At 45.2% G+C, this 10,000-nt stretch overlaps 1 long non-coding RNA gene across 1 annotated transcript in view; it reads left to right on the top strand.

The window, feature by feature from the left end:
* Positions 1–7,079, top strand: part of LOC115031899 — a 14,414-nt gene extending 7,335 nt beyond the window's left edge. Inside the window, exon 3 of the long non-coding RNA XR_003837535.1 lies at positions 6,705–7,079. This is a non-coding gene — a long non-coding RNA (uncharacterized LOC115031899). The remainder of the gene's footprint in view (positions 1–6,704) is intronic.
* The last annotated feature ends 2,921 nt before the right edge of the window (positions 7,080–10,000 follow it).

The following is a 10,000-nucleotide window of genomic DNA, read 5'->3' as shown; positions in this document are numbered from 1 at the left end:
CAAGAGAGTGAATAGAGAGGGCTTTTCATTTACATTCTACCACTGAACTATACCTTCAACCTTACCTCAGTATTTTAAATGTTTAATAATATCCCATGCTTTGTCAGCTGCTTTTGGGCAATCAGGACCCAAAGCCCTTGACACAAATAACTGAAAACAGGAGAGGCCTATTTTGGCTCCTAGTTTCAGAGGGTTCATTCAGTCCACGGTTGCTCAGCCCTATACATTTGGGCAGAATATGGCATTGAGATTGTGCTGAGGACAGATTCTTGGCGTGGACAGGAAGTGGGGTTGGCAGAGTATAACATTTAAAGCAAGCCATCGGCTAGTGAACACTTCCTCCAGTGAATCTGCAGAACCTCTGAAATGCTCACCACCATCCGGGGACCAAGCGCTCAACACAAGAGCCTGTGCCCTCCGCATTTTATATGCATCTTCAAACTAAAACATAGATGTCTGTGGAAGACTTAGAATCCCACTTTATCTTCTGGGTGCTGGGATTACAGATGCACATCTCCATGCCTAGCTTAATCAGTGTGTGTGTGTGTGTGTGTGTGTGTGTGTGCGTGTGTGTACATATTTTTTAGCAATGGAGTTCCTGGGCTTAAGGGTTGCTCCATGTAACACTTTGACATATGCTGCTCAGCTACCTTTCCTGGGAGTTGGAATAATCTTTATTTTCTGACAGATGTCCTCTTTTACACTCCACCTGCATTGAGTCGTATTAAACCATTAAAGCCTTGCCAATCAGATAGTGAGAAAAGGTACCTGGTAATTTCAGCACGCTCTTCTACAATTATCTCGAGCAGCTGAAACGCTCTCTTTGGTGAGAAAGCAACTGCCTTGGTGAGAGCTCTCTGCAGAAGAGCTCTCGTGCTATGGTTGGAGGACCCTGGGCTGCCACAGACGCTCTGGGTTCTCAGATCCCAGAGGTAGGCTCGCTTGGTGTATGCATTTCCTTTGCTTTTCATCACCCACCATGGGGCCATGTGCTGCCCCAGCTTGTCTGTGTCTTTGAGTTAGTATGTTCATGTGTTCATGTCTCTCTTCTGTAAGAAACAGGCCCACTCATGAGAGCGTAGACTATGCAGTGATCTCTCTGTATTGGAGGAAGGCCAGTACCTGGACTTCCTGTAATCAAGAGCACACACAGCTTAGGAGAAGATGGAGTACAGAGTCCTGCTCATTCTTCACGCTCACTCTTAACTCTGTACCTCCCAGGAATCTGCTCCCTTTTCTGCCTGGTCTATTTGTTCCTGGAGTGAAAGCAGCCACCCTGGCCTAACTCTGCTTTTCTTTCAGTTCAAATGGTCATTGCTGCCTAGAGGTGTAGCTCAAATTCCCAAGAAATCAACCACTCTGTATGTCTGTATGGGAAGAGGAAACAGACACCAGAGGGCCCATTGTGAGGGGCTGATACAATGATCACAAACCTCCGTTCCATCTCACATGCCATTCTTGGTAAAGTGTCTGGTTGGATGTTCAAATCATTGTCCAGTATAGACAGAGAAAAAGCAGGGACTCTGGAGGGAGGCAGATCTGGGTTTTACTTTCAGTTGGACCACTTATGTGTATTAGGGCCTTGATTTCATCTGTGGGTAAACAGTATCCACCTCACGGACCAGTATGAGGGACAAATGACACGATATATGATGGACTTCCATAAATGAGTGCTCAGCCAACATAGATGTTCTATCTCTTACAAGTGACGTTTTGATGGTCACACTTCCCAAAGTCACAATTTCACAGAGCATTACACATCAGAAGCAGAGAGAATCCGTTCCCCAGCTGTGCCCATTCGATGGCAGCCCCAGGCCTGGGCAGGACTGTGGGAATGGCAAGGTCTGTCCCAACCTGCCCTCTTGTGACACTAAATTGCCGTATGCTGGTAAACTTCAGCCACGCCTGTGTGAGTGGCTTCATTCAGCATGTTGGCTCATGCTTCAGACCTTTGCTTTGTCATAGATTGTCCTCTCTTCAGTGTTTTCACTGAAAATACGTCCCTAGGGGTGCTGTGGAGACTCAGTCAGTGATGTACCTTCACGTGCAAACATGGGGACCTGAGTTCAGAATCCTGGCACCCACGCAAAAAGCCAGGCACAATGGTGTGTGCCCGCAATCCTAGCAATGAAGATCAGAGACAGGAGGATGCCTAGCAAAGTCTGTGAGCTTCAGGTTCAGCAAGAGACTCAGACGTGATGCTGAACTCAAACAGCTGGAAGGAAGCAGGCACCAAGGATGTTTAGATAAAGTTCAGAGGTGAGCTCGTGTGCTCGCTGGGGTGGGAAGGGTTGAGGAGATAGGAGGACAGTTGTGTGCTGGTAAGATTCTCCTCCCTTCTTTCAAAAATTATTCTTAGTAATTTAATATATGAACACAATGTATTTAGATCATATCCACCCCAGGTTTCCCGACGCCAACTCCTCTCAGACCTGCCTCCCATGAGCCCCTCCCTACTTCATGTCTTCCTCTCCTCCTCCTCAATGCTGGAGTGCTGGCTGACTTCATCTTGTGCAGTCTTGCATCAGCAACCATGGATGCTGTAAGTTCACGAGTGCAATGGCTGTCAGGTCCAGAAGACATTATAAACCGGCAATCATCCCTGACTTCTGACTCTTAACAATCTTTCCTCCTCTTCTTCCTTGACTGTCCCTGAGCCTTGGAGGGGAAGGGTGTGAGATTCGGTTTCTTGATTTAGGTCCTAGCCTATTGAATGTGCCTACCTCATAAGAATTCACCTATCAGCAAATCTTCATATCTCATATGTATGCTATGATTCATTAACACTTTGGCAATACAAACTGGACTTCATATAATCTTTTTTTGTATGTCTATATACATAATTATGTTAGTGTGAGCATGTGTGCATGAAGATGTGTGTGTAGAGGCTTGAGGTTATCTTTCTCAGTTGCTCTCTATTTGCTTGTGACTGAGCACAGAGCTCATCATTTTAGCTAGGTTGGCAGGCCGATGACCTCTGGGTATCTGTCCAACTCTGCTGGGATTACAAACAGTTGCCACCAACCCAGTTTTTATTGCCTGGGTGCTGCACAGCAAGCTTTTTACTGACTGAGCCATCTCTGCAGCCCCATGGACTTCATATAATCTGAAGCACAGAAGACTTTCTCAAGCCAAGTTTGGAAACCTAGATCTAAAAGATAGATATTTTTGCCTTTAAGTATGCATTTTTAATACATTTTGTGGCAAGATGTTGTAAGCAAAGTCAAAAGACAAACAGATTTAGAAAATAGATTTGCAATGCAGATGATAGACAAAGGTTAATCACTACAATATGCAAAGAGCTCTTATAAATTGATAATAATAAAAAAAAGACAAAAATCCAAAAGCGAGAACAGGCAATGAATAGGTTGTTCAGAAGGGGAAAAATCAAACTGTATGGAAAGATGCTCACATTCATTAGAATGCAGGGGAATGCAAATTAAAGTAATAAAAGATACTCATTTGCACCCTTCTGGCTGACAAAATTAAAAGAGCTCTACAGCGATTGCATGTTGTGGGGAAAACCCCCCTGCTCTCAATCATTGCTGGTGGAGATGTAAATTATTATAGCATTTTTGGAATTCAATCCAGAAAAATCCATCAATATTAAAAATACATATGCCCTTTGACTTAGCAATTCCACTCCTGGGAATCTAGGCCTGGAAAATGAAAGCAGCTAAGGGCCCGTGGGTGGGGGTGTCTATCCCAACACTGTTTGTTGATGTGTTCATGGTGTGTGCCTGTGCCTCTGCAATGTGCACACACAGTGGAAACAAAGCAAATGCCAGGAGCAGAGAAGCAGTAAGAACAGCTGCTCTCCTTTAGAGCTCAGAGCAAGAGACCCAAGGCTTCTTAGCACACAAAGTCCTTCTCCTGGGGTGGAAGTGGACAGTGGGTAGCAACCTTCCCTCCTTGATTTAGCCAAGACATTGACACCAGCGTAGGCATGGAGGGGAGATTTTCTAGTATGGAACCCCTCTCAATGACACTCAGGTCCTGTCACTCCAGGATCAAAGAAAGAAGAACAAAAGAAGGTTACAAAGGTGGCTCTTGGGAACATCTATTATCCCACCTAGTCTGGCTTTCCCAGGCCAAGCTAGGCAAGCATCTCCATGATGAGACATAGAATCAACAGCAAAGAATGATTTATAAAATCCGCATTTCTCTTCTGCTAGGAAGGTAGCCCCAACAGGACTCTTACCGGAAAAGACAACCTAGCATATGTGGAAATGTTTGAAACTATAACCAAGCCACTAAACTACATTAAAATGTTCTATTCTTCTACACCAAAAAAATACATATTCATAGGATAAAAAGCAGATCTTGTCGAGGTTTGGTCTGCTGTTATGTATTGCAATGCTAAATTCTAGCATGAAGGTATAGGCCTAGGAGTGACTTCTTTTGTTTACAAGCTTCTGTTGGGCAGTCCTTGTTTCTTTCTTTCTTATTTTATTTATTTATTTTTTGGTTTTTCGAGACAGAGTTTCTCTCCATAGCCCTGGCTGTCCTGGAACTCACTTTGTAGACCAGGCTGGCCTCAGAAATCCATACCTGCCTCTGCCTCCTGAATGCTGGGATTAAAGGCGTGTGCCACCATGCCTGTCTAGTCCTTGTTTCTTAGTGTAATACTATTGGTTAGATAAAACTGACTACAGCCAATTACTGGAGGGATTACAGGTAGGTGGGTTTGGGGTGACCTGGTTGGAGGAGAGAGACAAGGAAGAAGAAAGGAGAGGAGAGGAGGAAGCCGCCACAAGGGGAGATGGACGATGAGCACACAGTCAGGAGAAACAGCAAGTACCTGGGGTACAGCACTGGGGAGGCAGCCAGGCCTGCAGTTAGAAGACTAGATTAGGGATTACCCCTAGTAATTGTCAAAGCCAAATAAAATATAGTCTGAGCCTCATTTATTTGTAAGCTAGTCAGGGATAAGCTTCAATTGCTTGTACTACAAGATTCTTTATTTCTTTTTTATTTCCATGGCTCTAGGGATTGAGCCAGGTCCTTGTGTGTGCTAAGCATACACTCTTCCACTGAGTTTACTGTTCCACATAGCCCAAGACTGGGCTGAGGATGGCGCTGGCTTGCAATCTTCTTATCCTAGTCTCCTAAGTGCTCGGATTATAGCCACATGCCACCATGAGACATGTGTAGTTATGGTTGGAATATAGTTCTCTGATAGAGTGCTTACCCAGAATACCCTTGGCTCAATTAACACTACCACCACCACCACCATCACACACACACACACACACACATACTCACACATACTTTGTACCATATTTTCATGGAATTTAACTTTGTTGCTTTCCTTATTGCAAAATTACTAATTATGTTGTTACAATCAAGATTTTTGCACAATTTATATTCTCTTGGCGGTGATATGAAATTGGTCCATCCTTTTTGAGTCACTGTAATTTTAAGATAGTTTTAAAAATTATTTTTGATCTAGAGAATGCTTTAGTAATACGAGGAATTGCCATCAAAATTGTAAAACAATCTTTAAATTTGGAAATTGAATTGTAAATTCTGCTTAACTTAGTCGGATATTTTAGTGACGTTGCTGAGAGGATATAGTCACCGAGGTCTGGAAAGATGGCTCGGGAGTTGGGAGTGCTCCTTGCTCGGCCAGAAGACCCAAACTCAGTTTCCAGTATCACTTTGGAACACTCACAGCTGCTTGTAACTCTAACCCCAGGGAATCTGACGCCCTCTTTTGGCCTCCATTGCGCATGCACATAGATACATACAAATAAAAATTTTTAAAGAAATCATCACCAATTCAGAAAACACTGCACATTATTTTAATTTCAATGGAGAAATGTCTACCTTTTAAATGACAATTACATATTGGATAATATGAGGAGTCTTGTAGTAACATAGAGAGCTGACCTCATATGAAACAAATCCAAAGGTAGATGGAGGTAGGAGGTGGTTCTCAGGTTTTGATCGGGAATTTTGCGTGTGAATGCTGAAGGTCCTGACCCCAATTGGTTCTTGATCGATCAATAAACACTTTAGTGGCCAATGGCTGGACGAAAGAGGCAGGACTTCTAGGTTCCCACAGGAAGGCTAAGAGACGCAGGAGGAGGAAAGAGGATTTGCCATGCTTTGGAGGGAGAGAGAGCCACTAGTCACGTGAGATTTCTGATAGTGTCGCCATTGGCCGCTTCCCCGACTGGGCCTGGGGTAGCAGATAGGAGATTAGAAACTAAGCTGAGGGCAGATTTAAAGGTGTTGAGCTAGGGCTAAAGGTAACTGAGCAGCTAAGCCGAGGGAAGAATTAAAGGTGTTGAGCTGGGAGTGAAGGTAAGGATACGTTAGCCGCAGGAGGCTTAGAATTATCTGGCCATTGAGCTAAGAAACATATTAAAAATAAGCTCGTGTGTGTGTGTGTGTGTGTGTGTATTTCATCTCCGGATCCAAGGGAAGCGGGCGGTGGTAGTGCGGTCCGCCCGGAGCTTAACTACCCACTACAGACAGACGGAAGCGATACTGTGGCTGAAAGTTCTTGGCCACCATAAGTAGCTGCCAATACCACGCTAATGTGTGAGCCCCTCCTGCAGTGGAGCAGAAAGACCAATATGAGATGGACAGGAGGCCCTACTGGGAAATGGGGTTGCACTACTAAGAAACCACCGTAGTCTCACTATCTGTGCAACAGGATTTGACAAGTTAATTAATTTGTCTTTTTCTTACCTAAGTGCCTCTGCCACTCAAACCCTTCCATGAAATCTGAAGTGGCTTGTGTCTCTGGTGTTGGCAGAGAGGCAACCCAGGAACCTGTGTGACATCCAGACGCATCTGCATCCAGACGTCTTCTGCTTGGAGAGACACCGGGCCAAAGGTTGGGGAGCTGTGTTACCCTGGGGCCTGAACAATGTTGTCACCGGGGTTGATGTTCTGGCTGTTGTCTGTTGAGATGCTGGTGCTGAGCCCAGAGTCCTTGTGTTTGTGACATGTTGAGATTTCGACAGACAGGCTTCTTGAACTTTACGTTCTGCAACATTTGAGTTTTAATTTCCCACTCTAATAAAGCCATTCTTCTGTAAAAGTTGAAAAAGAAATAAATCGCTAGAAAAGCAAAATAAAAAATAAAATAAATCTATACAAGTATCAGTATTTTTATTTCTCTCTGAAATTTCCTCCATACCTGATGAATAGTCGTGTGAGAAGAACTTAGAGGCTGATTTTGCTTAGAGAGAGAGAGAGAGAGAGAGAGAGAGAGAGAGAGAAAGGGTCTGGAGGGATGGCTCAGTAGTTAAGAGTGCTGGTTGCGCCAGGCATGGTGGCGCAATCCTTTAATCCCAGCACTTGGAGGTAGAGGCAGGCAGATTTCTGAGTTCGAGGCCAGCCTGGTCTACAAAGTGAGTTCCAGGACAGCCATGGCTATACAGAGAAACCCTGTCTCGATAAAAAAAAAAAAAAAAAAAAAGAGTTCTGGTCGCTCTTCTAAGGTTCAATTCCCAGCACCCACATGGCAGCTCTTGTCTGTAACTCCAGTTTTAGGGGACCCAACAGATATACATAGAAGCAAAATACCAATGAACATAAAATAAAAATAAACTATACATTTAAATCCCAGATGGTGGATTCACATGCTTTTAATCTTAGCACTTGGAGGCAGAGGCAGGCAGATCTCTGAGTTCGAGGCCTGGTCTACAGAGTGAGTTCCAGGACAGCCAGGGCTACACAGAGAAACCATGTCTTAGAGGTGGGGGGAACCAACAAAACAAAACAGAACAAAACAAAAAGACAGGGTTGCCTAGTGGTTAAGAGCTAGTACTGCTCTTGCAGGGGACTCAAGTCTGATTTTCAGAACCCATATGGCCGCCTGTAACTCCAGTTCCAGATCAGATGCCCCCTTCTGGCCTCTGTAAGCATCTGCACTCTCATGCACATACACCTTCCCATATACATAATCAAAAGTGATCTTTTCATAAAAGAATTTCATGTAAAGCTAGTAATCCTTGCTTTTCATGGCTGAAGGCAGCAAGCTTTGAGGAGCAGAGATCTGCAGGCAGAACACCCCATGAGAGGGCTGCACCTACACAGGGGTACTGGATTACCCATCACACTTTAAAACACCTTGGGCTGGGGTTATAGCTCAGTCAGTGAAGTGCTTGCAAGCATGGATCTGAGTTTGATCCCATTGTAATCCCAGAGCTGAGAAGTTGGAGGCAGACTTCTCAGTGGGGTTCCCTGGGCTTCACTGGCCAATCAGCTCAGCTCAGGTAGTGAGAGCCTGTATCTCAAAAATCAAGGACCACAGTGCCTGAGGAACAATGGCTAAGGTTTTCTTCTTGCCTCCAAAGGTACAAAATCAACACTTACCCGAACACACACATAACACACACCACACACACACACATCACACATTATTACACACCATAACTGTGGAGAGCCGTGCTGTGAGCAATCGCCATTATAAGATGGCACTGGCTTCCGCTGTGCCTAAATAGTAAACAAGCTTTGTGAGCAAGTGCGAGAGTGAGCTCACACCTAGTCACTGCCCATCTTGGGGCGTAGAAATGAGGTGATGGGCGAGCAACAAATCAGGAGCTGACACACCACATCAGGTGCTGAAACTCCACGCTGAGGGCTATATAAGCAGAACCATTTTCCGGGGTCGGGTCTTCCCTCCTTAAGAAGCAATAAAGCTTGCCGCAGAAGAATCGGGACACATAACCATATACATACATCACACATACACACCATACCACACCCCCCCACACACACATACCACACCACACACACACACACACATACACACACACACATCACACATATATACACACCATAACCTACACATACATCACACATACACACCATATCACACACACATACCACACACAAACAGCACCCCCCACACACCACATTCACACACCCCACCCACACACATATACACACCATAACCATACACATACATCACACATACCACACACAAATAGCACACACACACACCCCACACACACATATACACACATCATAACCATACACATACATCACACATACACACCATACCATACACACCACACAAACAGCACACACACATACCATGCACACATGCACACTGTACACACCATACATACACATCACACATACCATCCATACACCACACACACACACACACACACACATCTTTCTCAGAGCCCACAGGGATTCAGAGACTCAGACCTAAAATAATGGCAGAGCATACATCAGTCTGACTGAGATTTCTTGGCCTTGCACACACCCCACTTGTTCCTTGCTCCAGTTCTTTCCCTACATGCATCCGGGGATCAAAGACAGGCCTGAGGACATTTAGTTTCCCTGTCTTCCCAGCGTGGCTCTTCCTTTGCTGTTTCTATTATCTTTCCATTTGATTTCTGGGGAGTATGGCTGGACCTGGTTTTGGAGCCTCTCTACAGTCAGGCCTAAGAGCTCCAGTGACAGTCACAGGATTGAGTGTTGCAGCGTTAAGTTCTGGACACGGGGATAATTCCTGAGGAGGAGCCTGTAGCTTTGATTTTGGAATTCCCGGGGTCCTGAGAGATGGGCCGCTCTGCTCCTCCAAATGGCAAACTTGAGGTTAACAAGCTTGAGTGAAGGCCACTCCACTGCTCTGTTGTGAAACTAGGCCACCTGGGTCTGTGACATGTGCCCTCGCCCTCTCCAGATGGGAGTGGAGCAAGGAGAGGCACTGTGTGCCACTGCCAAGCCCAGTCCACAGGCTAGACTGAGGCAGACCTCAGACCTTCCACAGACTGCTGCTGGAAAGAAATCAGGCCACACCCCTGCAGTCTCTTTACTCTTACACCTGCTGTGAGGGAGTCCTGATAAGCAAGTTGCTGTGACCTGCGGCCTTTGGGCTACTTATTAACCATGCTTGCTGCTTCATGGTGTGGGATCTTCCCCCTCCCTCAGAAACTGAAAGAGAGAAACAAACACATTGTCTGGTAGAACTGAAGGTTCTCTCTCTCTCTCTCTCTCTCTCTCTCTCTCTCTCTCTCTCTCTCTC

The sequence above is a fragment of the Mus caroli genome, chromosome 9 (genome assembly GCF_900094665.2).
Source record: "Mus caroli chromosome 9, CAROLI_EIJ_v1.1, whole genome shotgun sequence".
In the NCBI taxonomy this organism is placed as follows: domain Eukaryota; kingdom Metazoa; phylum Chordata; class Mammalia; order Rodentia; family Muridae; genus Mus; species Mus caroli.
This window is presented reverse-complemented; position numbering and strand designations above follow the sequence as displayed.